Source organism: Podarcis liolepis (assembly GCF_965112155.1).
Source record: "Podarcis liolepis genome assembly, chromosome: 4".
Taxonomy (NCBI): Eukaryota; Metazoa; Chordata; class Lepidosauria; order Squamata; family Lacertidae; genus Podarcis; species Podarcis liolepis.
In genome coordinates this window covers 23,228,273-23,252,268 of record NC_139558.1, presented here as the reverse complement: position 1 = coordinate 23,252,268, position 23,996 = coordinate 23,228,273, and the positions used below count along the sequence as shown (strand labels likewise).

General features: G+C 43.1%; 2 protein-coding genes and 2 long non-coding RNA genes across 4 annotated transcripts in view; 2 read left to right on the top strand and 2 right to left on the bottom strand.

The window, feature by feature from the left end:
- UBAC2 (UBA domain containing 2) overlaps positions 1-23,996 on the bottom strand; it is a 244,254-nt gene that overhangs the window by 98,954 nt on the left and 121,304 nt on the right. The window lies entirely within an intron of this gene.
- Positions 1-23,996, top strand: part of DOCK9 (dedicator of cytokinesis 9) — a 142,927-nt gene that overhangs the window by 15,207 nt on the left and 103,724 nt on the right. The window lies entirely within an intron of this gene.
- LOC310705682 lies at positions 12,443-13,941 on the bottom strand. The gene is made up of 2 exons (XR_014525447.1): positions 13,038-13,941; positions 12,443-12,962 (listed from the first exon to the last, which is right to left on the bottom strand). It is a non-coding gene; the product is annotated as an uncharacterized lncRNA (long non-coding RNA).
- On the top strand, positions 14,031-16,009 carry LOC310706068. The gene is made up of 2 exons (XR_014525633.1): positions 14,031-14,190; positions 15,151-16,009. It is a non-coding gene; the product is annotated as an uncharacterized lncRNA (long non-coding RNA).

The following is a 23,996-nucleotide window of genomic DNA, read 5'->3' as shown; positions in this document are numbered from 1 at the left end:
GCCTCCTCCAAGTCTCATTTGCCCCCTTTTCCCTCCTGCCTGCTCTTGACCACCCAGAGCACCCCCTGGCGTTCTGCTCCTCACCCACCCCATGCCCACCCCAAAGACCATACTCACATCAGCTGGAGGAGGGCCTCAAAGGCCAGGGCCAGGCTCAGGAGGCAATCCCTGAAGCGCTCGAAGTGGCCACGGATTTCCTGGAAGAGAGCAGAGGAGGAAAGTCAGCTCCTTCCGGGAGGACCTGGGAGAGGAGGGTTCGAATCCCCACTCAGCCATGAAGCTCCCTGGTGGACCTTGGGCCAGCCTAGCCTACTTTGCTGGGCTGCTGTGAAGATAACAGTTGGTGGCGGGGAGAACCATGGGAGCCACCTTGAGCTCCTGGGAGGAAAGTGAGCTAGGAATGTCTTAGTAAATGTAAATGATGAGAGGGGAGAGAAAAGGGGAAGGCAGGGAAAGAGTGTGGAGGAGCTGAGCTCTCTGGGGAAGACTTGCCGGGTCGATTTCCAGAGAGCTAAGGCTGTGCAGCGGACCCCAGGACTCACACCCCGCCCCCAGGAGACCAAGAGAAAGCAAAGGAATGCTACTTACAGTCTGCACATTTTGTTCACAAAAAATTCCCACCCTCCTCACTAAACTAGCTATCTAAAATGCCCACCCAAGCCTAACTCTGGCCCCAAACCCAGCCCTAAGCCTAACCCTAACCCCTGCCCTAACCCTACACTTACCCCTAACTACTCCTCTATGCACAAAATAAATATATAAAAATATGTGCATAAACGTGCACAAAATAAAAATGTAAAATAAAAAATATGAAAATAAAGAACAAAAAATAAAGTGTTAAAATAAAAAGTAAAATAATAAATAAAACAAAAATTAATAAAATCAAATGAATCAAATAAAAGTACAGTGGTGCCCCGCAAGACGAATGCCTCGCAAGGCGAAAAACTCGCTAGACGAAAGGGTTTTCCGTTTTTGCGTTGCTTCGCTAGACGAATTTCCCTATGGGCTTGCTTCGCAAGACAAAAACGTCTTGCGCTTTTTTTTTAAAGCCGCTTGAAGAGGCGCAGTTGCGACGGACCGTGCTTCGCAAGACGAAAAGACTCGCGGAACGAATTCCTTTCATCTTGCGAGGCACCACTGTAATAAATCAAATGAGCACCTCTCCTCCTCTTCTCCAACCACCACCAACTCCTCTCCTCCACTTGCCTCACTGCTAACCCACAATGACCGCCTGCAAGTCAGTGGCTTTTAAGGGAGAAGCAAGAGATGTCACAAAGGAGGGCAGGTCCTTGTCACCGTGGCAACCCCCCCCCCCAACTGATAATGAGACCAAGCTTTCACTGGAAGCAAGGCCTTAGAAGCCCCTAAGTTCTGGAACTCTCTCCTAAGGATCAACACCACTCCTTCCTGCAAATTTTATGAGACTTAGCAAAAACGTTTTCCTTTCACTTGTTAACTGGTTCTTTTTCTGGCCCTTATACAGATTATGTTGCTGCTTCTTTGCAGTTTTTATAATTTGGCTTACAGTGGTACCTCGGGTTAAGAACTTAATTTGTTCTGGAGGTCCGTTCTTAACATGAAACTGTTCTTAACCTGAGGTACCACTTTAGCTAATGGGGCCTCCTGCTGCCGCCATGCGATTTCTGTTCTCATCCTGAAGCAAAGTTCTTAACCCGAGGTACTATTTCTGGGTTAGTGGAGTCTGTAACCTGAAGCATCTGTAACCTGAAGCGTCTGTAACCCGAGGTACCAGTGTATTTAGATTGTGTTACTGAGGTTTGTAACTGTTAACGGAAAAATCCGAGGGCTCTCTTGGACAAAACAAAGACACCAACCAGGATAACTTGGAGCAAAACAGCAGCCTGTAGGCTTGGCCTTTATTGAACTGTTGCAACAGGGTATTTCCTTCACTTGCAAGAGAGAGGAAAAGACCCAGAACAATGGGCTGCAAGACCTTATAAAAACTTTTGAATTTCCCCTCCTCTAGGTCAAGCCCACCCCCAGAAACATCATGCATACATTACAGAAAGGAGGGGTTGACATCATGCATACATTACAGAAAGGAGGTGATGAGGGAGGAGTTGTGGTGGTAACCTGAGTGTCCTGTCACCTGGCTGGTTCCTCCTTTCCCCCTCCCCCATGAGTACTTTCCAGGTGACAATGGGGAGTTTGCAGTTTCCTGCCCCCAGAGGGAAGATCTGATCATTGTCCTTTGTTTCAGCCTGTGGTGAATCCACTGTTCTTTGTGATTTTGATTGTCTTCTGTCTGGGATTATCAGGGTTGACATAGCAACTGGGCAGGGCTCCTGTGGATGTGCTGGTATGCTGAAGAGATTATGGCTGACCAGAAACCAAGCACCCCCTTTTGATATTAAAATAAAAATGGAACAGTGCAAATCCGTTGTATGGTTGATTTTCTATGAATTCATAAGAGAAATGTGGCGTATGTAGTGTGTGAGTGTGAGTGTGTGTGAAGTTTGTACAAACAGAATGATTGGGGTGGGGGGGTTCCTGCTACAGTTCCCCCCTTCGGAGATAAGATTGCAAAGGTGGCTACTTTGCAATCCTTTTCTCCGCACAATTTAAGGTGGTAAATAATAACCTGGTATTCTCCGTCCCAGATGTGTGTGTCCATGTGAACCTGAAAGGGACTTGGATATCATGCTACTTTAAGGATATTTGCATGGAAATATAATGGTGTAACAGTGCACTGCTCAGTTACTTGTGGTATTCTAGCACCTTGGAAGAAATATTTTCTCAATAGTGATCTATGCTTTACATTTAGGCAGGAAGGTCCACTAATGACTGAAAAGTGCAGTTTGCTTCCCCCCCCGCCATTTTTGTGTTCTCAGGTGTCAAGGTAGCTCTTCTGTGGTCTCACATCGGCATGGTGTCGCAGTAGTGGCAATCCCTGGTGAATCCACTTAGGGCTTTCATATTTATCATGTAGCCTGGTACCCACCACAGCTGGCACAGGTTTCGGACACGTCCTGAGAGAAATGTCTTTGCCTTGGCCAAAATCCATGGGATTCCTTATTATTATTACAGGCTCTGGTCTTGCAGTCATGGGAGTTGCTCACTTGCACTTTAAGGATCAAAGAGCTAATTGCAGCCTGGATACACTTGCCCAATTCAAACTGAGTCCAATTTGAATTTATGTGCCCCATGGTTCTCAACTCTTGAAACCAATCTGTTAAAAGAAAACCATTCTTAAAAGGGCACTTTGTCGAAATAAGACAATTTAACTCTATAAGGGATCATTCCTGCTAAACCAAAGCATATGCACCTTCATATATCTTATAAGCTTCTCCTTGGTAAAGCCAGTTTTAGCACATTTTAAAGTGGATAGGGAAAGTTGGCAGAGTGCCAGGTGGGACAATGAAATGTGGTTATCTAAACATTGGACTACACAATAGTGTGAGCTATCAGAGAGTATAAAATGCATGAGAATTGGTGTGCAAGCAATAAGACATTAAACATAAAAATAATTACACACAAAATAGCCCCCCCCCTTGTGGGAATAACACACTGTCAGACACATTTCAACATTCCTACATAATAACACTTAAAACAGAACAAACTAATTAAATATCAGTTGCATATCTTGACACAATTGTGATCTTTTACGCATGTATCTTTTGAATCCTGGAGCGCAGAGGCTTGAGGTTCAAGTGAAAAGGTGTCCTTGCAAGTCAACTCCACCCCCCTTTGTCAGGCCCACTCCCCTGGCAGTCTATATCCTTTGAAAGAGATAGCTGTGGGCACTTGAAAACTCTGGTGTCTTGTGATGACGGAAGAACTGAGTTGAGGGGTTGTTGCTGCTTTTCATCATTGCACATCTGTATAGGTGATATCCTGTAAGGGGCAGGGTTTTGAGGCTTAAAGACAGTTAGAAAAGGGAGGGGGCAAAAGGCAAAAAGGATGTCCTCCAGTTTCCATGGGAAGCTGCAAATAATAACAATCTTAGCACATTAAGCATTTTATTCATTTCAATATTATTATCACATTTCCGCATAATTACTGTTATTATCTGCTAAGTTTGTTTGCTTTCCTTCACTTAGTTTTTGTTGTTGTTGTTCTTTTCATATTATAAAATAAAAATTACTCCACATGTATAGAAAGAGAACTGGAACTGTAAAAAAATACAAAGGTTAAAAAATACAAAAGGAAGCAAAAAATTAGATTACCAGTCAGATGAAAACAAACTAGACACAAAGACATCAGATTTAGAAAAGAATTATTATTAAATATATTATCAAAACCACGCAGATTACTACTAGACTGGAAAAAAATGGGAAAACCATGGGGGAAAAACTTTAAATTCACCATGTGCTATCTGATAAAAGAACTTCATGGAACTGACTTTCAACATGCGATGAACATGTCCCCAAAGTAGAACACACAGACACAAAATTACCTATGAGGAACCAAAAATAAATAAATGCTAAGACACGCAATTAATAGAAACTTGAAGTAACCTGAAGTAACCTGTTTTGGCATTTTAACATCCCAAATGATGTGACAACAACAACTGTAATGTTAATAGCGGAATACTGGGAAATGAGTTAATACCAAGAAAAATGAATGGCAATTTAAAGTTGTGCAGGTACCTTGCACTAGCCAAAATGACAGAATTAATAAGAAATGCTCAGGCCGAAGGTAAACAAGTACCATTCCACAAACAATGTTTGGTTGTGCTTCGATTAACTTCATAGACATCATGGAGAAACGGATTAAATAAATGAAAACAGATTATTTGTAACTTTAAAAGGAAGTGTCAAGGCCACAAAGAGATTGAAGTTACTAATATAGCAGGGATTCAGACTTGTTTCACAGAACAGAAAGAAACTTGCTGTGGGAGGAAAAAGGGACAAACACTTTGTTATCGGGGTTCACATATCCTGTTAAAAGGGAAAATTATTTCATGTGAGAAGCTTGTCAGGAAATGCTGTTCCTAAAATTCCCATTGAGGGGGGAATGCTTTGATATTTACCTGTGAAAAGAATTTGGCATGTTAAGAATTGGAACTTGGAAAGCTCTTGACTTTTGATGGGCTAGTTGTTGTTTTGTTTTTTAGCCTTTTGTCTTAAGTAGCCCTGGAGCAAAGACAGATTAAGGGTGATTTACCTCAATGGTTCCAAGTTTTCTTTTCTTTTTTTTTCTTTTTTTTTTTTTGGAAGAAACCTCCTCTCCCCCCTTACAGTTCCCCCCTTCCTCTCTCTCTCTTCTTTAGCTGATCTAGCCTCTGTGCATGTGCAGAGTTCATGTCTCAGCAAACCTTTTATACTATTGAAAATGTTGCATCCTTTGGCTAAATTACCATTTGAATAAGGGAAAGGAAGGGTAAGGAGTAGATTTTGAAAACAGGGTTTGATTTTAAACAAAAAAGAGAAACTCAGCAATTTAAGTATTCATCAAAGCTAGCAATTTCAGCCCAAGCAAACTGAGACTGCTTCCTTTATGTACAGGAAAGGGCTAATATCCCTCTGGCCATTCACGGAACAATCAACCGCTCTCTTATTTATGAGTAAAAATGGCCAGAGTTAGAATTCATAGGATTTTTTTATTTTATTTTTTAACATTCTCAGCCATTTCAGCCTTACCATTTGCAGACAAAAAAATATTATTATTATTATTAATATTATTATTTCCTGCCCTTTATTTACAGGAATGGTCAAGGCTAATTCTACTTGATTATTCATTTGTATGTGCTTAAACTTTGAGTAGACTTTTAAGTCTGATTTTTTAATAGTAGACAAAATGATAAACACTGTAATCACTCAAATGCTTGATATTACCAGTTGGGCTTCACCTCTCACCTTTTAAAACTAAAGAGCAAAGCTAGGCTGAATTTCAACTCCATTACCACACCAGAATTTAAGAATTACCCTCCAATGCTTGCAGACACATGGTCTTCCACACAGCCACAAATTGGGAGAGTTGAAAGGGGACCCTGGGGTCATCTAGTCCAACCCTCCAAAATATAGGGTTCACAGCAAGATTTCACAGCAAGATTTGTACTACCAAAGAGGCATACACATTTAAGTACAGATTTACAGCTGGGAAAGGAAACATCTATACTCCTGAGAGGATCTCTTATAAAGCACAGTTAAAGCAGCCCTAGATTTGATTTTTTTTAAAGGGAATACACAAGTGTTGCCCCCTCCCCTCTTTGCAGTTTCCTTTAAAGGAAGCTTACTCGGGAGTAAATTTACCTAGCACAGAAGTAAGAAGGGAGAAAACAACTGAAAGAGGCAGAGTGAAACAAGGGGGAGGGGGGCATTTTCTAACAAAAGAGGCCATGAAGTCTTATAGAGACTGATATCAGGAGCCTTACAATAACTCTTCTGTCCAACCAAATCAAAGTTAAAACTGGACTCAAATATTTTTTCTTAGAATGAACACCATACTTTTATAGGCATACGCTTAATGAAATACATACACTGCATTTTAGCTTGAGAGAGCAGTTGTGCTCAACTAGGCTTTTGCAGCAGAAACATTAGGTTAACTTCTCCTTCTCGCAAACTCAAAAGTTACAACAAACATCATTTGCCATTAGACTTAGAATCACCCTCCTCACTTAAAACTAGAAGAAACAGGTGGGGTAATCCCCCTTTCAGAACACAAGTAGCACGTATACAGGATTTCACCACTTGGGAGGGAAACTCTCTTTTAGAGCCTCTCTCAAATAACAAACATTTGCACACTCCATTCTCCATTTTGTTTTGTTTAAGATCGATAAGGCGCAACATGGCTTCCTTAGATTTAGAATTTTGAAGCAAGCTTGCAATTTAAAACTATGTGCATTTAAGAACAGTCTGTGGATGCCAAGGCCAATGTAAATACAAACCCTTGAAATATTTCTAAATCTTTGAGTACATCTCTTATTCATTTATTTTATTTTATTTTATTTTATTATATATATATATATATATTTTTAAGAGAAACTAAAATCTCTAATGCGTGGGCTCTCGGGCTGGGCTGTTATTATATCTACTGCCTTCTGAGCACCATTAAGTTTACAGTTTCATGTTCCAGCTGTAGGCTACAGTTTAACAACACAAACTTAACCATTTTTTTTTGCCCCTTTATTTTATTTCTATTTTTTCTCTAATTGGAGATGACAAGCTGGAGGGGCATATTAGAGTCCTCTCTGGGGCAAAAAGGCTTCATGGAAGCTTTGTTGCCAGGAGGAGTCCAACTAGGGTGTTTAGTGAGCCCCCATTCTCTCATATGTTATTATTGGGCTTTTTTTTTTTTTTTTCGTTAACAAAGTACGCTAAAGACAGAAAGAGTGGAAACACACACACAAGGGAGGAAAGGGGGGGCAATGGGAAAGAAAGGGGGAACAGATAAAAGATCCTTTCAGTACTCAAAGTACCCTTGACTAACACAATTCCTACTTATCTATAAACCACGAATTAAATTCTGGAAATCTCAAACCTGAACCTGAAACAAAACCACGGGTCTCTCAGCCCAGAAACTCAAACCACGGGTCTCTCTGCCCGGAATTCCTTTCCTCAGCGCTGCTTCACAAGACTAATCCTAGTGTGGGGCCCCAATTGTGAACCTCCCCTTCTACCCTCCACAACAGCCTCCTGCCTAGCCTTTGAGACTAAGTTTGGGCTCCCTACTGGACGCCTGCGCTGTGCAGTGCCAGATTGGGGGTCCGAGAAAACAAAGTTTTGAAGGGGGAGCAAACGACCTTGCGTTCTCACATACCCAGGTCATCCCTAACAAAGGTCGCCAGGCAGGAGGGGCAGCTTCATTTGCAGAGTTAGGGTAGGTGGAGAGTAAGAGAATACTTGAAAGACTCCCCTGGACGACTCCGAGAGAGGGATGTCAGAGAAACAGTAAAAGAGCCACGCTTTCCCGGACTCAATTCCAAGACGGAAAACGGGGGAGAAAAGGGATAGAGAGATTAAGACGTTCCTGGACGACCCCGGGGGGAACGTCAGAAAACAGCAAAAGGTACCACAATTTCCCCGGTCACACACCGCGTAAGAAATTGAGGGGAGAGAAAGAGAAAGGTTTTGGCGTACCTAGACGACTCCGAGAGGTATGCGCCACACAGTAAAGTTCCGCGATCTCCCTGGCCACTTTCCGAAGGGGAGAATCGGGTTAGAAAAGGGTAAAGTTAGAGCGCACCCGGCCGACTCCGAGGGGCTACGCCAGAAATGAAAGAAGGAAAGTCTGGCTGTCGTGGGGTCGTTACTTTCCCACCCCCCTCCCAATGTATTTACTTCAAACCATACTCACGTTCAAAGATGTCCCCCGCGAATCTCAGGATCCTTTTCTTTTTAGCCGGCTTGACCTCGCCTTTGCTCCCCTGGTTGAGCTTTTGGTGACGATTGATTACCGCCCGCAAAGAGGAGGCAGGGAGAGGAAGAAGGATCTCTGGGCTAAGGTTGCCCAGTGGCGCCTGATCCCTTCTATCTCCCCTCTCACCTTTACAGGAGAACCAAGTGTCCCTGAGTCGCGGTCGCCAACTGTTAACGGAAAAATCCGAGGGCTCTCTTGGACAAAACAAAGACACCAACCAGGATAACTTGGAGCAAAACAGCAGCCTGTAGGCTTGGCCTTTATTGAACTGTTGCAACAGGGTATTTCCTTCACTTGCAAGAGAGAGGAAAAGACCCAGAACAATGGGCTGCAAGACCTTATAAAAACTTTTGAATTTCCCCTCCTCTAGGTCAAGCCCACCCCCAGAAACATCATGCATACATTACAGAAAGGAGGGGTTGACATCATGCATACATTACAGAAAGGAGGTGATGAGGGAGGAGTTGTGGTGGTAACCTGAGTGTCCTGTCACCTGGCTGGTTCCTCCTTTCCCCCTCCCCATGAGTACTTTCCAGGTGACAATGGGGAGTTTGCAGTTTCCTGCCCCCAGAGGGAAGATCTGATCATTGTCCTTTGTTTCAGCCTGTGGTGAATCCACTGTTCTTTGTGATTTTGATTGTCTTCTGTCTGGGATTATCAGGGTTGACATAGCAACTGGGCAGGGCTCCTGTGGATGTGCTGGTATGCTGAAGAGATTATGGCTGACCAGAAACCAAGCACCCCCTTTTGATATTAAAATAAAAATGGAACAGTGCAAATCCGATGTATGGTTGATTTTCTATGAATTCATAAGAGAAATGTGGCGTATGTAGTGTGTGAGTGTGAGTGTGTGTGAAGTTTGTACAAACAGAATGATTGGGGTGGGGGGGTTCCTGCTACATTTCTAAGTTTGTGGACTTTTTTTTACAGCTAAAATGATAAAGTGGTTGTAATAAATTAAATTACTCACTTAATTTGAATTTTAAAAGTACAAACGAGGGCAGTTGTTGAGCTTTCTTTCTTACAATAAGGCGCCAACCCCCCCCCCCTGCAATTTTTCGATAAGATCCAGAACAAAGTGCCACCTTTCAGAAATTCCTCCTGGACTTTAATTCCGCCTTTGAAATCCCAGTCATGTACGGCAGAAAAGCTGGACGTATGGCAGCCCTATTTTAAAAAGCAGTAAACAGCAGACAGATAATTTTGGAAGGAATGGGAATCAAACAAGGACAGCCCAGTTCTCCTGGAGTAATCCAGTACTGTACATAAAAATGCTACTCAACCTGAAAAAGTTAAAGCCAGTTTGGGATAATATTTTAGGCAATATTTAGAGGCAAACATTAAAGCATAAATGGCAGAGTTTCTGGAAGTGGCTTTCTCAGTTTAACACCCCACCTCCAAATCAGAGGAACTTAAAGCTGAGGTAAACAGAGGCTTAGTCTTTGAAACATTTATGGCAGTGGATTGCGAGAGCTGTCTTCGGCTGATTGATGGGAACTCCGCTGACTATTGTCTCAGCTACTGAGGTGTTGTGAAATGTTTATATGCATTTTAGCTTCTCATAAGTTAATAAAACAAACAAAAAAAACCTGTCAGCACACAAAGCCTAGAGACGGACACAATTAAAATCTCACCCACTCACAAATATGCACTTACAGAGATCTTGTACTCTTATGTTGCAGTGGAATGCACCACAGCTTCATCGGATAAAAGGGGTGGTAGTCAACGAAATTTTACTCAGAGCAGACCTATTTAAATGAAATAACTTGACTAATCCAGGTCCATTAATTTTAATGGATCTGAGTAAAACTTAGCTGAATACCACCCAAGCATTACAGATGGCTTGTCATGTGTGTACATAGTCTCCTGGAGCTAAAATATTATGGAACGGCAATTTACACAGTCCCTGCCGGTTCTCAATTATTCCAACAAGTAAAAACTTTTGCAATTTGTTGGGAAACTGAGCACACAAACATATAAAAGAGCAAATATACCAAGGACAGGGCCTGTTAACAGAGGCTGCACAGTGGCTTTAATAATGCTGGACTTTCCCCTCTGCTCATAACAGTTTCTGTTTATAATTTCCATTTATTTCAGTGGGCATCACTTCCAAGTTAGCATCCATAGGACTGCACTTTTGTAACTTACTTTTATTCAGTTACCTTCTTCCCATTTCCCTGAGCAGTGAGAAATTTAAGGGGCAGAGCATAGTTGCCTTTGGTTATCTTTAGAAGGATTGGTCCCCAAAGGCTTGTTGTTGTTGTTTAGTCGTTTAGTGGTTTAGTCGTGTCCGACTCTTCGTGACCCCATGGACCAGAGCACGCCAGGCTTATAACCTTTATAATTAAATTTGTTTACAGCTATACATTGACCAAAGCTGGAGCCAGACAGCATAGCTCTACTGCCTTTGCAGAATTCAGAGCTAACTCTTTTCCTGTTTCTCTAAAGACTACACCTTCTGTAGTTTTTTTTCACAGTCAACTCTTACTCATCGCTTCCCTTAGCTAGGGAGAAGAGAAGAGAATGAATCATCTTCACCAAAATGGCTCTGACCTTCCAGCGCTATCTCCAGCTATTTCCTAGCCACTCTGGGTCATTTACCTGTAATTCTTCTAACAATCCTGTGGCTGCCAGCTTATCTGCTGACTACGGATGGAAGAGAAATTAAATTCAGTTCACATTTGAAAGGGAACTTGGCTAATCTGAAACAAGATGCAAACCAAAATGCCGCTGTCTTTCGAAATCCACACTTTTCTGAATTTTGCTAGGCCGTTCTCCATTCAAGATATTGGCATCCATCTGTCCTGAGAGACAATGGAGTGCCCCTCCAGGGGTGAAGTCAAGACACTGCAGTGTGTATGGGGAGCAAGCCTGTGCAGTGTGTATGGAGGCCCTGGGCTGCCCATATGACAAGGCCTTGCCAATGTGGTCCAAAGGCAAGCAGAGCAAAAGGTCTGGCACCTTCTTGGCTGCAGGAGTTGCTAGAAGGAGGCGTACAAGGCAGCATCCAACCGACTTAGGGACTCCACTCTGAATTTATGTAGGGTTTGCTCCTTAGTCTTCACTTCTCCCGAATATATCCCCTAAGGCAGTGGAGGTTTAGGATCAGAGTTTTCCTTCTCCTAGATGGGCTACCTTTCCAGGTTGATGAGCCCCACCTGCTCCTCACTTTCCTCTACAGCACATGCACCTTCATGACTGTTGGACCCACTATTGGTCTCGTCCGCTCAATCTTCCGGAGTCTGTCTTTGCATAGGGGGAAGTTCCTAACACAGAGGGTTTGCGACCTATCGGCTGCCCTCACTTGGTTTAGCTGGCCAGTCGAAACTGTTTCCCGGGGCGTGGCCACTGTTGCATGCTTACAGTTTCTGGGAGCCACAGGTGAGAGCTGAGTGCAGGTTGGACACCAAAGCACTGGTGGAGGAAGAGGGGGCGGGGGGAGTGCACAGCCCCCAGCACCACGATCCCAGTGGGGTGCCACCATGGGCTGCCCCCCGTGCTGGGCGCCACGCCCCTGCGGGCGGTGTACCACGCTCCCAGTATGCACACCACGCCCCCAGGACCCGTGCCACGCCCCTGGGACGTGTGCCATGCCCCCGGGACACGCGCCAGCCATGCCCCCACCTGCTCTCTGTCCCCGGTGCTGGAGCATGAAGCTCCGCCACTGCACCAAAGGTGGACAAACTACCCCAGATGGAGCACAATGTGTCCCCCACCAGAGTTACTACCCCTCCCCTAACACCTCATACAAATAAGGTGTAGGAAAACTGTGTATGTAAATACATACATTAGTGAAAACAACATACGAAAATGCAATATATTTGAGAAACTGCTTTGCAAACATGTATATTGGGCAACATTCTCACCAGAATGCTGATGAATTTTCCCAAGGGCTTTTTATTAATAAATCACATACTGGTGTGGAAATGTGGGGAACTGAAGTTAAGATAGGAAAAATGAGAAATTGAGAGTTAGGCCAAAGCTGTCAGATCTGCCCATCCCTACTGTTGACTGTTAAGGAACTTCAAGCAATCTGTCTCACCCCTCCACTGCCCCCATAAACCCTCTCCTATCAAAGCTCTCAAAGTAAGATGGGACTTGCATGTCACAAAAAAAGGAAACATGTCATCAAAAGACATACTTGCATGAAATGTGCATAAAAACCCATATCTGTATAAATGCAACTTTAGAAGCAGAAAAAATTACTATAATAGAAATGCAATATAGCTAACCCTAGACTGTGACAAGGTGCCTAGTACTCACTGTTGGAAAGGCAACTTCAAAGCCTTATTATAGTTCTTTATCTTTAAACTAGAGTTAAATCAAATAGAGGACACCTTCAAACAGAAGGTTGTTCTCTGTAAGGCAGGATTCTTATCCAGCTTATCACATGCTGCAATACATCAACTGTTTAAAGATGGTGAATAAAGGCAATTGTAATAACGCTTTAGTGAGAGAAGCAATAAGGGAGGATTATGTTTCTTTTTTCAGATGCTCGGTTACACTCATCGTACAGACTTTGAATCTCTGTCATTGGCTGAGATGTTGTTTAAGACACACACACAAACAGCAGTGTGGTATAGTGGTTAGAGTATTGAACTAGGGCCTGTGGGGCAGGGTTTAAATCTCCACTGGGTGGCCTTGGGCCAGTCACCACCTCTCAGCCTAACCTACCTGATAGGGTTTTTGTGAGGATAAAAAGGTAGGGTGAGAACCATGTACACTACCTAGAGCACCATGTGGCGATCACACAGGGTCCCCGGACATTTGATGGTCTATTGATCCCTGTGCCACCACCACTGTGCTCGCTTCCCCGCTGCCACCAACCCATTTCTTTCGGGTACACACTGAGTCCAGACAGTTGTTAACATTAAGCCAAATAAACAAGTTAATTTTATAAGCATGAACAAGTTTATGGCTTCAGATAATTTTCCTTGTCAGTTTCTTAATCTTAGTTTTTTTACCGGCCTGCACCTTCCTAATACCTTCTAACTGATTACCCCAACTGTTTAACCGACTCCTCTTAACAGATTCTCTCACTCTCTCAGGTCAAACTAGCCCAACCCACAGACTTATCCTCCCGGAGTCTCCCTTCTCTAACTCCAGACTCACTTCTTAACAACTCTAACTCCTCCCCTTGGGTTCCTATTGGTTAATCATTTTACACTTAGTTAACCCTTTCCTTATGACCCAGTATGATGTCACACACCTAGGAGGCAAACGCCACACACCACTTCAGAGGAAAAGTGGTAGAGAAATGTAGTAGTAGTAGTTAGTAGTAGTAAGTAAAGGTAAAGGGACCCCTGACCATTAGGTCCAGTCGTGACCGACTCTGGGGTTGCGGTGCTCATCTCGCTTTATTGGCCGAGGGAGCCGGCGTACAGCTTCCGGGTCATGTGGCCAGCATGATTAAGCCACTTCTGGCGAACCAGAGCAGCACACAGAAAGGCCGTTTACCTTTCCGCTGGAGCGGTACCTATTTATCCACTTGCACTTTGATGTGCTTTCGAACTGCTAGGTTGGCAGGAGCAGGGACCAAGCAACGGGAGCTCACCCCGTAGCAGGGATTCGAACCGCCAACCTTCTGATCGACAAGTCCTAGCCTCTGTGGTTTAACCCACAGCGCCACCCGCGTCCCATAGTAGTAGTAGTATTAATACATTAATAATTATAATAAAAATTAATTAATTAATAGTAAAACAATTGAGTGAGCATCAGTAACCTGAATGAAGAGAGAGACATGAAATTATAATTGCATCAGGAAGCGTACTTGGAAATGAAAAACTTTATCCAGAGCTGATAGAACAAATTTTGAGGATGTGAGGCCCATTTGAAGCAACCAGCCAGTTCTCTGTCTATCAACCTCTTGTACGTGGCAGTTCCGATCATTTTTTACGGATTAATTCATTTGCTTTTTTCCACGAGCTTCAGAAATAACCCCTGTATACGTTTGCTTTGGTTCACCGCAACTCTGTCCTTTTAAGACTAAGCACAAAGGGATTAAAGCCGTCAGACTTCAGGTTTGCCTGGCTGCAAATTCAGATGTTTGACTTACAGTTATTGGCTCTAGGGAAGTTGGATTTGTTTCTGTATATTTATGTTGCCAAGAAACAAAGAAATGACTATTGTAAGAATTTTTCCTGGTGCTGGTTGTACACAAGAATTTCCTTGTGTAGCCTGAACTATAAGTATGTAATCATAATTGTCTTCAGCAGTGGGTTTTTTTAATATAAAAGGGGGTACTCAAGGGTACGCAGTACCGACACCTATTTTGTTGTTGTTAAAAAGAGTGGCACTTATGGCACCCATTTTTCTAGAATGGATCTTCAGAACCATTCAGATAGCCAATGCATATCACAAACTGCTTAAGGCAGAGTATTGGAATTTCAGCTGAATGTAGTACAGTGGTACCTCAGGTTACATACGCTTCAGGTTACATACACTTCAGGTTACAGACTCCGCTAACCCAGAAATAGTGCTTCAGGTTAAGAACTTTGCTTCAGGATGAGAACAGAAATCATGCTCCGGCGGTGCGGCGGCAGCAGGAGGCTCCATTAGTTAAAGTGGTGCTTCAGGTTAAGAACAGTTTCAGGTTAAGAACGGACCTCCGGAACGAATTAAGTACTTAACTCGAGGTACCACTGTATTATACCGGGGGGGTGTCAAATTTTATTTGAACTTCTTGATGCTGTAATAAGGTAGTTGTCTTACCAATAGTACAAAGCCACATTATTTATTTAAGTCATTTATACCCCAACATTCAGATAAAAAGACTGTCCGAGAAACTTACAAAAACGAGTACAGTAGTCCTTGTCTTTCATTTTACAGTGACATGATACATGAGGAAAAGTGAAGAAGACAAAGAAAGGGGGGAAACAAGCTCAGGCCCTGGTTCTTATAACACATTTATGCAGATCTGTGAAGATCCTGGCTGTCTAGGAGAGCAGAAAAATATCCACCCTGATCAGAGGACAATGTCTAGGCTAAGAGGCCACGGCTGTTCCTGCAACACAGTTCTGTTCCCAGACAGCTGACTTGATGGCAGCTAGAATCCTCATAAGGTCACACGTAGGCACAGATGAATCTGTCAGTTTCTGTTTCTCTCAGTTTCTAATTTTTCCGGTCACATTACTGCATCAGTTGGTGATTATTGTTTACATAGAAAATGTCCTCATGAAAATCCATCAGTACTTTTGTATGCAGTTTTGCCTAATATGCACATTTTTGCTAGCAATCTTTTAGGTTATTTCCATGAATATATGCATCTTTGAATACAAAATTGTATGATTTTTGCACACATTTACTTACAAAAATGCATTGCAAAATTCTGAGAAGTGAGAATTTCAAAGGATAGCCATGTTTCAGCTCACGTAGTGTTTTGGAAACTGCAATTAGGTAAGGATGCATCAAACTGTTAAATTAACCAAATTTTCTTCCCTGTCACTACTACTCACAGCAGGGGTTTGATGGCCAACGCTAGTGGAATTCTGGCTGACTTGGCACTGGCAAAGAGCGATCCCTTCGCAGAATAACTCTTCCCACCCCAAGCAGATCCTTGACCGGAGCAGATGACAATGTCCAGGCCAGAAGGGCAGGGCTGCTCTAGCCACCCAGTTAGTTTCTCAGACAGCTCGTTTATGATTAATTATATTGAGGATATACTTATTTAAAATGGATTGGACCCTTATCTTTTCTGCATTCAGAAATTCTTTTGTTTGAGTGTCTGTTAAGTACAATGAAATTAAAAAGATATCCACAAGACAGTGAAAGAACACTGTTCTGGAAATAACAGAGAATACATGCTCATCAGAGGTTAGATGCTAAGAAGGATAAAAATTAAAGCAGGTGGATGGATTAAATCAAATGAAGCGGCTAGGCTTAGGCCACAATAAACTATGTGCTATTAGAGGATATTAAGATAATGATCATTTGGGTTAGCCTACAGCCTAATAAGAATTCTGGGATTGTAAATAACCCTTGATGGGTACAATAGTTCATGACTTCCTTGTTGTGAGAGAGCACCAGCTCATCTTCATTTTGGGAGCCAAAAGTCTCTATCTGGAAATGTTAGTGTTAAGTTGTGGGTGAACATATCAGATGACACAGCGATTCTTCAGACAGCTCTTGTTTATTCACAGGCTAGAACAGAACTGAACTGAACTGAAGGGTTCAGCCAACCTGCTTATATAGAGCTCAACTACAAAGCAACAGTAACAACTTTCTGTAACTATCCAATCACTGAACGTCACTTTCAATTCCTTATTTGCATATGCGGACCTGAGTGAAAACTATCTACAGTATCCCCCTGCTGGCCCAGGGTGAGAACTTCAGTACATAACAGTTAGCCTTGGTTTCCCACTCATATCCTTTATTGCAAGAGGGAGAAAATGTTTTCATTCCCCTTTCCCGAAATTGTGGAACATCCATTGGCAATGGTATTGCATCGTTCCCTCTCTACCTCTCCCTTCTCAGATGTCTGTGAAAACATGTCCTAAACTATGTGGTAACATCCCCACTTTTCCTCCCAGAGATTAAAATAATGTTTCAGTCTTCCTGCTGACGGGAACAAACTGCTTGCTTTGATTAAAAGTTCTGCTCCACCTCTGCTGTACCAAGTCCTGAGATTTGGGGGAGACAAAATTCCCCATGCTACGACTCTCATAAGCTCTGATGCAATAGGATTTATTCATTTAAGGAACTTATACCCCACTTTCCTGCATAAGTCGCAGGTTAATTCTGTGTCCAGGGCAGCTGTCTACCAGCTCCACCTGGTACGCAGGCTAAGACCTTACCTGCCCGTGGACTGTCTCGCCAGAGTGGTGCATGCTCAAGTTATCTCCTGCTAGGACTACTGCAACGCGCTCTATGTGGGGCTACCTTTGAAGGTGACCCGGAAACTGCAATTAATCCAGAATGCAGCAGCTAGACTTGTGACTGGGAGTGGCCGCCGGGACCACATAACACCAGTTCTGAGAGATCTGCATTGGCTCCCAGTACATTTCCGAGCACAATTCAAAGTGTTGGTGCTGACCTTTAAAGCCCTAAATGGCCTCGGTCCTGTATACCTGAAGGAGTGTCTCCACCCCCATTGTTCAGCCCGGACACTGAGATCCAGCGCCGAGGGCCTTCTGGCGGTTCCCTCATTGCGAGAAGTGAGGTTACAGGGAACTAGACAGAGGGCCTTCTTGGAGGGCCTGTGGAACACCCTCCCTTCAGATGTGAAGGAAATAAGCAGCTACCCTATCTTTAAAAGACATCTGAAGGCAGCCCTGTTCAGGGAAGTTTTTAATATTTAACGCTGTACTGTTTTTAACACTTGAGTGGGAGTCGCCCAGAGTGGCTGGGGAAACTCAGCCAGATGGGTGGGGTATAAATAATTATTATTATTATTATTATTATTATTATTATTATTATGACTCAAAGTGACTTACAGTAAAAACAAACCATATACAAAATTTAAAATGCATATTAAAACATCAGAAATAGAAACATTAGAACAGCACTCAATGTGCAAAGGCCTCCGGGGTGGGGGAATGTTTTCACATGGTTTCTGAAACTTAGCAGGCATGGTGCCTACCTGATTTTTAATAGGAAGGAGTTTTACAAAGTTGGGCCCTCTGCAATTGAAGGCCTGAGTCGTGGTTGACACGAGTTGTGCTTCTGGTCCATCTTGGTGCTGTTACGGCCTGCTTCAGTCCGTCTGGTAGGAACTGGAAAGAGGAAATTATCATAGCCTGCTTCAGTCCGTCTGGTAGGAACTGGAAAGAGGAAATTATCATAGGTGATGCCTGCAGCCCCTGCCCACGATCTGGTGAGCATTTTCAGTGATGCGTTTCCCCCCAACATTCTTAACATCATTTTTTATTTACCCAAGTGTATATGAATGAGATGTTACTGTGGGTGGTGTTATTGTTGTGCTGTGTTTTGATACTCGTGTGAAAAGCAGTATATAGGTCTTTGAATAAACAGGGCTCCTTTGGGAGGAAAGGCGGGATACAAATTGAGTAAATAAATAAATTTAACAAAGAAAAAAAAAGTGGGAAGCCCACATAGCAGGACATGAACACAATACTATCTCCTTATGTTGTCCCACAATGACTGGTATTCAGAAGCATAGTGCTTCTAACTCTGGATATAACTATTTTTTAGTTTTTATTCTTATTTATTATTTAAATTTGTATACCACCCTTCATCTGAAGATCTCAGGGTGGTACACAGCATAAAAATACAAAATAAAAACACAAAATACATAACAAGAACAATAAAAGAACAAACCCATAATCACCCTCCCACGAACACATTTTAAAAAACCCATAGAACGTTAATCAGCCAAAGGCCTGGTTGAAGAGGAACTAGAAGCAATTTATGGCTTAATCCTCCATGAACTTGTCTAATCCCCTTTTAAAGAGATCCAAATTGGTGGCCATCAACATTTTTTATGGTAGCAAAGTCCATATTTGAATTACGTTCTGTATGAAGAAGTACCTCCCTTCCTGAACCTGCTTTGTGTTCTAGTGTTGTGAACTTATGAGAAAACCACTTTACATTTACCGTGCATAATTGTATAAACCTCTCTCATATCTACTAAACTCCCCCCCCCAAACTAAGATGTGTCATCCCTTTGTTTCAAGGGATGAATAAAGAAACAACTCTTCCTGAAGAAGAAGCAGAGCCTCCTAAGATTTAGCAGAATTGTACAGAACAAGCTGGCACCATCTGGTCAAAAGACAGCCGCTTCCCTTCTGCATCTCTGCGACATGCATAATTGACACATTGATTCTTATTTTTTAAAGAGGAATGTTTTTTACAACCTTCTGCCATTACACCATTGTGCCAGTCAGACTAAGATTTTGTCTGCATCTCTGCCAAGTCACTTAAGCACAGGATGTTGCCAAATTGCTTTTTAAGCTCACCAGAGAGTTTGGTAGCAAGGATTGGGCGGAGGCTGTTGTGGCAAAATTTAATGAAAAGCACTGGACCTCTGCCATTGTTTCAGCCATGTGTCAGTCATAACTAGCATGGTTTAGTTAAATAGGCAGGGTTTTGTTAAGTGGGGTATGTTGGGTCTATGGGTTGCTATCACTCAAGGTTAGGTCACTGCGAACCTTAAAACACTCTCTCACACACAGAGACACATTCACATGCACACTCTTGCCTTAAAGGAACTGTCAAGCTCTTAATCCTGCAAATTATCTGAGTAAATCCTATTGTTTCTGCAAAGAGATTTATTTGGGGGGTGGGGCTTACATTTCCACCAGAAGGTAAACAACAAGCTTCCAAAAGAATATTTCCAGTGCTTGCCTCAAGTTAGATGTCTTTTGAAACCTTTAAAACAACCAACTGAAGTATCCGTCTCATGACGGCAAATTAAGAAACCTAATATCCATTCATGATTATAGTTTGAAATCCAGTTTTAGCAGTTCTTTTCTGCCATAAAGGGGGCAGGGGTTGGGTTTTTTTAGGTCAGCTACCCAATAAAATTGACAGCCAGCTGAGGCTGTCTGGTGAGTTTTGTTTTATAAGCAAACACGTATCTGCAAACTGATATTAATACTTCTTAATTAACAGCTCCCATTATTCCTGCAACAGGTTATGAGTCAACTGTGCCTAGCTACTACTAGGTGTCAGGATAATACGACAGCCAACGCATGAGCCACATCCTTAAAAAAGAAACAAGGTTTAGATGGAGAAGGTGAAAGAAAAATCTGCTTGCTGGCAGGGATTTAAGCTTACTCAGCTGTTCTGCCATGAAGCACTTTTATGGAGATATATTTATGCTATGCAAACTGCAAGATTTTTACAGCTGAATACCACCCTAACTTGCTCCATCTTGCTTTTCTCTGAAGTCAAAGGTGCTGACGCACAGACAGAAGCACAACTGAATATGGGCAGGCATAATGGAAAGGAAGATGTTAGCACTGAGAACTAGCAGAATCAAAATAATCTGTTCAGTTTAACTTCCCTGGCATTAAACACTGTGCTTATCTAAGCTGGTTTGTGTGGTCTGGAAACATTTGATCTTGATAAGTACTGTTGTGCACACACCAATCTCTGAGCAGTGAGAGACTTTAGGGGTTCCAGCACATATCCAGGGTGCTGTTTTCTTGGAATGGGGTCAATGGAGGCTCTGATGTCTTTAGGATATATGGTTTTTATAACATATATAACCATACCCTACCCTACTTATGCTGGTCTATGACCGTAATAAGATTTGATTGATTGACATATATAACCTGGGCATAAGCTGGAAATGCTCGCAGCATTAACACTCCAACACATCTTGTTTTCCTATAAGGCAGGGGTGCCCAAACTTTTTTCAAAGAGGACCAGATTTCATTAAGTGAACATGTGTGAAGGCTGACCAAAAGACCAACCATAGTTGTTGAGCTTTTAGGATTGAAGTTGTTGAACTTTTTTCTTAGGATTTCCCCCCAAAATTGTTGGGCTTTTTAAAGGATTTTAGCCAGGACATGTACTGACATGGGAGGGGATGCGGGTGGTGCTGTGGGTTAAACCACAGAGCCTAAGAAGGTCGTCGGTTCGAATCCCCGCAATGGGATGAGCTCCCGTTGCTCAGTCCTTGCTCCTGCCAACCTAGCAGTTCGAAAGCATATCAGAGTGCAAGTAGATAAATAGGTACCGCTCTGGTGGGAAGGTAAACGGTGTTTCTGTATGCTGCTCTGGTTCGCCAGAAGCGGCTTAGTCATGCTGGCCACATGACCCGGAAGCTGTACGCCGGCTCCCTCGGCCAATAAAGCGAGATGAGCGCCGCAACCCCAGAGTCGGTTACGACTGGACCTAATGGTCAGGGGTCCCTTTACCTTTACTTTATGACACGGGGGCCAGAATAAATCGACCAGCGGGCCCCCGAAACGGACTTTGGACATGCTTGCTATAAGGTTTCTAGTTATGTCCCCAAACCCAGAGCTTTGGATTCAGCACAGAGGGCAACTCAAGCCTCTGTGACCTTCCAGCTTTCACCCATGGCCCCATACTAAACCAAAAGACTAGCTCCTGGCCTACTGTTCTCCGGGCCTATAAGATGATGTGACCTCTAGCCAGCAGGGAGGAAAGTCTACCTCCTCTAGAAAAAGCATCAGTGCCCAGTTGTCAACACATCTGTTCTTCACCACCTTGTCAGACATGCAAATGGAGGGTGACAGGCCGGACTAGGGCAATTAACAGTAAAAACAAACAAAAACAAACCTGGTCTGAATAGTTCTACTACAAACTACAACCTTACAGTTATGAAATCACAGACTTGGTTGGGATCCATGGACACCACCCAAACAAATCCTCCAATACTATAATCCTCCAATACTAGACAGCACACCTAGGCAATTGCAGGGGTGTGTAACCTCTTTCAGACCAAGGTCCACATTCGTTTTGTGGTCAACCTTCCAGGGACACACCAGTGATGGATGGGACCAGAGGCTAAAATTTGCAGAGCAATAGACACGGATCGGTCACATGGGTAGAACCTGTCAGAACCTAGGATTTACTGTATTTTTAGTACTGATTACTAGTTAGTCCCATATAGACATACTCTTTAAATATCCTCTCAGCTGCGTGGGTGGGCAGCTCCTACCCAGCTGAGAGAATTGCAAACACTGTAATATCCTATACTGTACATGTTTACCGAGAGGTAAATTCCACTGAGCAAAGTGCAGCTTATCCCTAAAGCAACAGTCAGGATGACTCAACTAGAGTTGTGTGGGTCAACTGCTTGGTGCTGTTCAAAAAGATCCAGCTGATCCACGTCCAGATGAATGGCTCATTTAAATGTTCTCCCAGTCTCACGGAAGCTGCTTATGGAGAATAGCTCCCACACAATATGTCTAGGTGCACCTAGCAAAACGTGATTTTACAGGTTGGACTAGTATGTGTACTGGGTGGTTTGCAAATTCTTAAATACACTCTAAGCCTTTAGAGGCCAAAAACTACTGTGATTCCAAACTGTACACAAAGCAACCTTTGGGCTACTCTAAAATAACATCACTAACAGGAGAACTAACAGGAGGCTTTGTTCTCCTGGCAAAGAGATAGGAGTTCACATACTCCACCTTTTACTTATATGTCATATTTGAACCTTCTACAATGTACAGCAGGGAGGGGAAACTGTTTTTCAGCCCAAGGGCCGCATTTCTTTCTGGACAGCTTTCTGAGGGCCACATGGCAGTAGTGGTCAGAGCATGTTGGCAGGCTGCTAAATACAAGAGCCTGGGAAACAAGTCTACTCCTGTATTTGCATTTATGATTTTAAAAGTGGCTTCAGTATGGTTTCCTGCACAGAAAAAGCATGGAGGCTTCTGGAGGCCTGCCTGACAGGAAAAGTAGCTGAAGGGATCAAATTGGTCACCTCAGTGGAGGTGATGTTATATATCTTGTGAGCAGGACATAGCTTGAGCAATCCAATCCAATCTACCCACCTTACAAGAAGATTTCCCTCTGGAGATGGGTCAATTTTTCAGCAGTACAAATTTAATAATATTAACAAAGGAGTGAATAACACTACTGTTCTCCACAAAATAAACAAAGAATATCCTGGCAGTGTAGGGACTTGCCCCATCTTGCCACAAACAGAGTTTTACTATGCTGTAGAGAACAAAAGGATGCCCAGGAATTCGTGCCTTCCTCTAACCAATCAGTTTTGGAAGTGCTCTGAAGTTTTTATTTAGGAGGGTATATTCACTCTGGGCTCCACAGCCAAATTGCAAAATCACTCTTGCTGTCAGCACATAGGCCAGGTCTGACTCTGTTTCTCCCCTGGCTTTTCCTCCATTGCTTCCTGTCAGCTGCCTCCATTGAACTGGGCTTGATGAAGCAGATATTATTGCCCTAGCTGTTCAAAAGCCTTTTTTAGGGATCTACATACTGCTGCCACTATGACTATCTTGCTTCTGTTTTCAGTGTGCGATGAGTGTTTTGTGAATAAACCTGACACACTGAGAGGGGGAGCCACCTCTGTCTTTGTCATTTCCAGTTGATGATGTCAAACACCAGGAATCCTGTTCAGGTGATGAAGTGGAGAACTCCAAAACAAAAGGGGAAGGGTCTGCTGAACACACCCCAGAAGCACTGCCACCTGATGACTCCATGGAAGAGTCACAGTAGCCAGAAACTCCCTTTGGCTCTGGCTCCCTACTGCAACCAGATACTAACTGAGCTCCTTAAAGCAAAGCAGCAGCTTCCAATACTGGAAGGGCTCACAATTAGGAGGCAACTGTGTTGACCCTATATAGGGCTGAGGCTCAGTTCGTTCCTCGATGAAGCAACATGGGAGCTATGTGTTCTGTGCAGGGTAGAGCACATCATGAAACCTTCCCTAACTAGTCTTGCCTCATCTGGTGTTCCACTTCAGTCAGCTCCAGAGTATGACAGATGAGTCTAAAGATGGTAACAAAAAACCCCACTTCTTCCTCAACATACAACTTGCAAACACGCCTTAGTGAATTTTATTCCATATCTCTAGCCATGGTTTATGAAGTCACCCAGTTCATCCTACACACTCTACCCAATTCAGTGGTACCTTGGTTCTCAAATGCCGAAAACCCGGAAATAAGTTTTCTGGTTTCGAACTTTTTTTTGGAAGCTGAATGTCCGATGTGGTTGTTGGCTATTGTTTCTGGGGCGCCTGCACCAATCAGAAGCTGTGCCTTGGTTTTTGAACATTT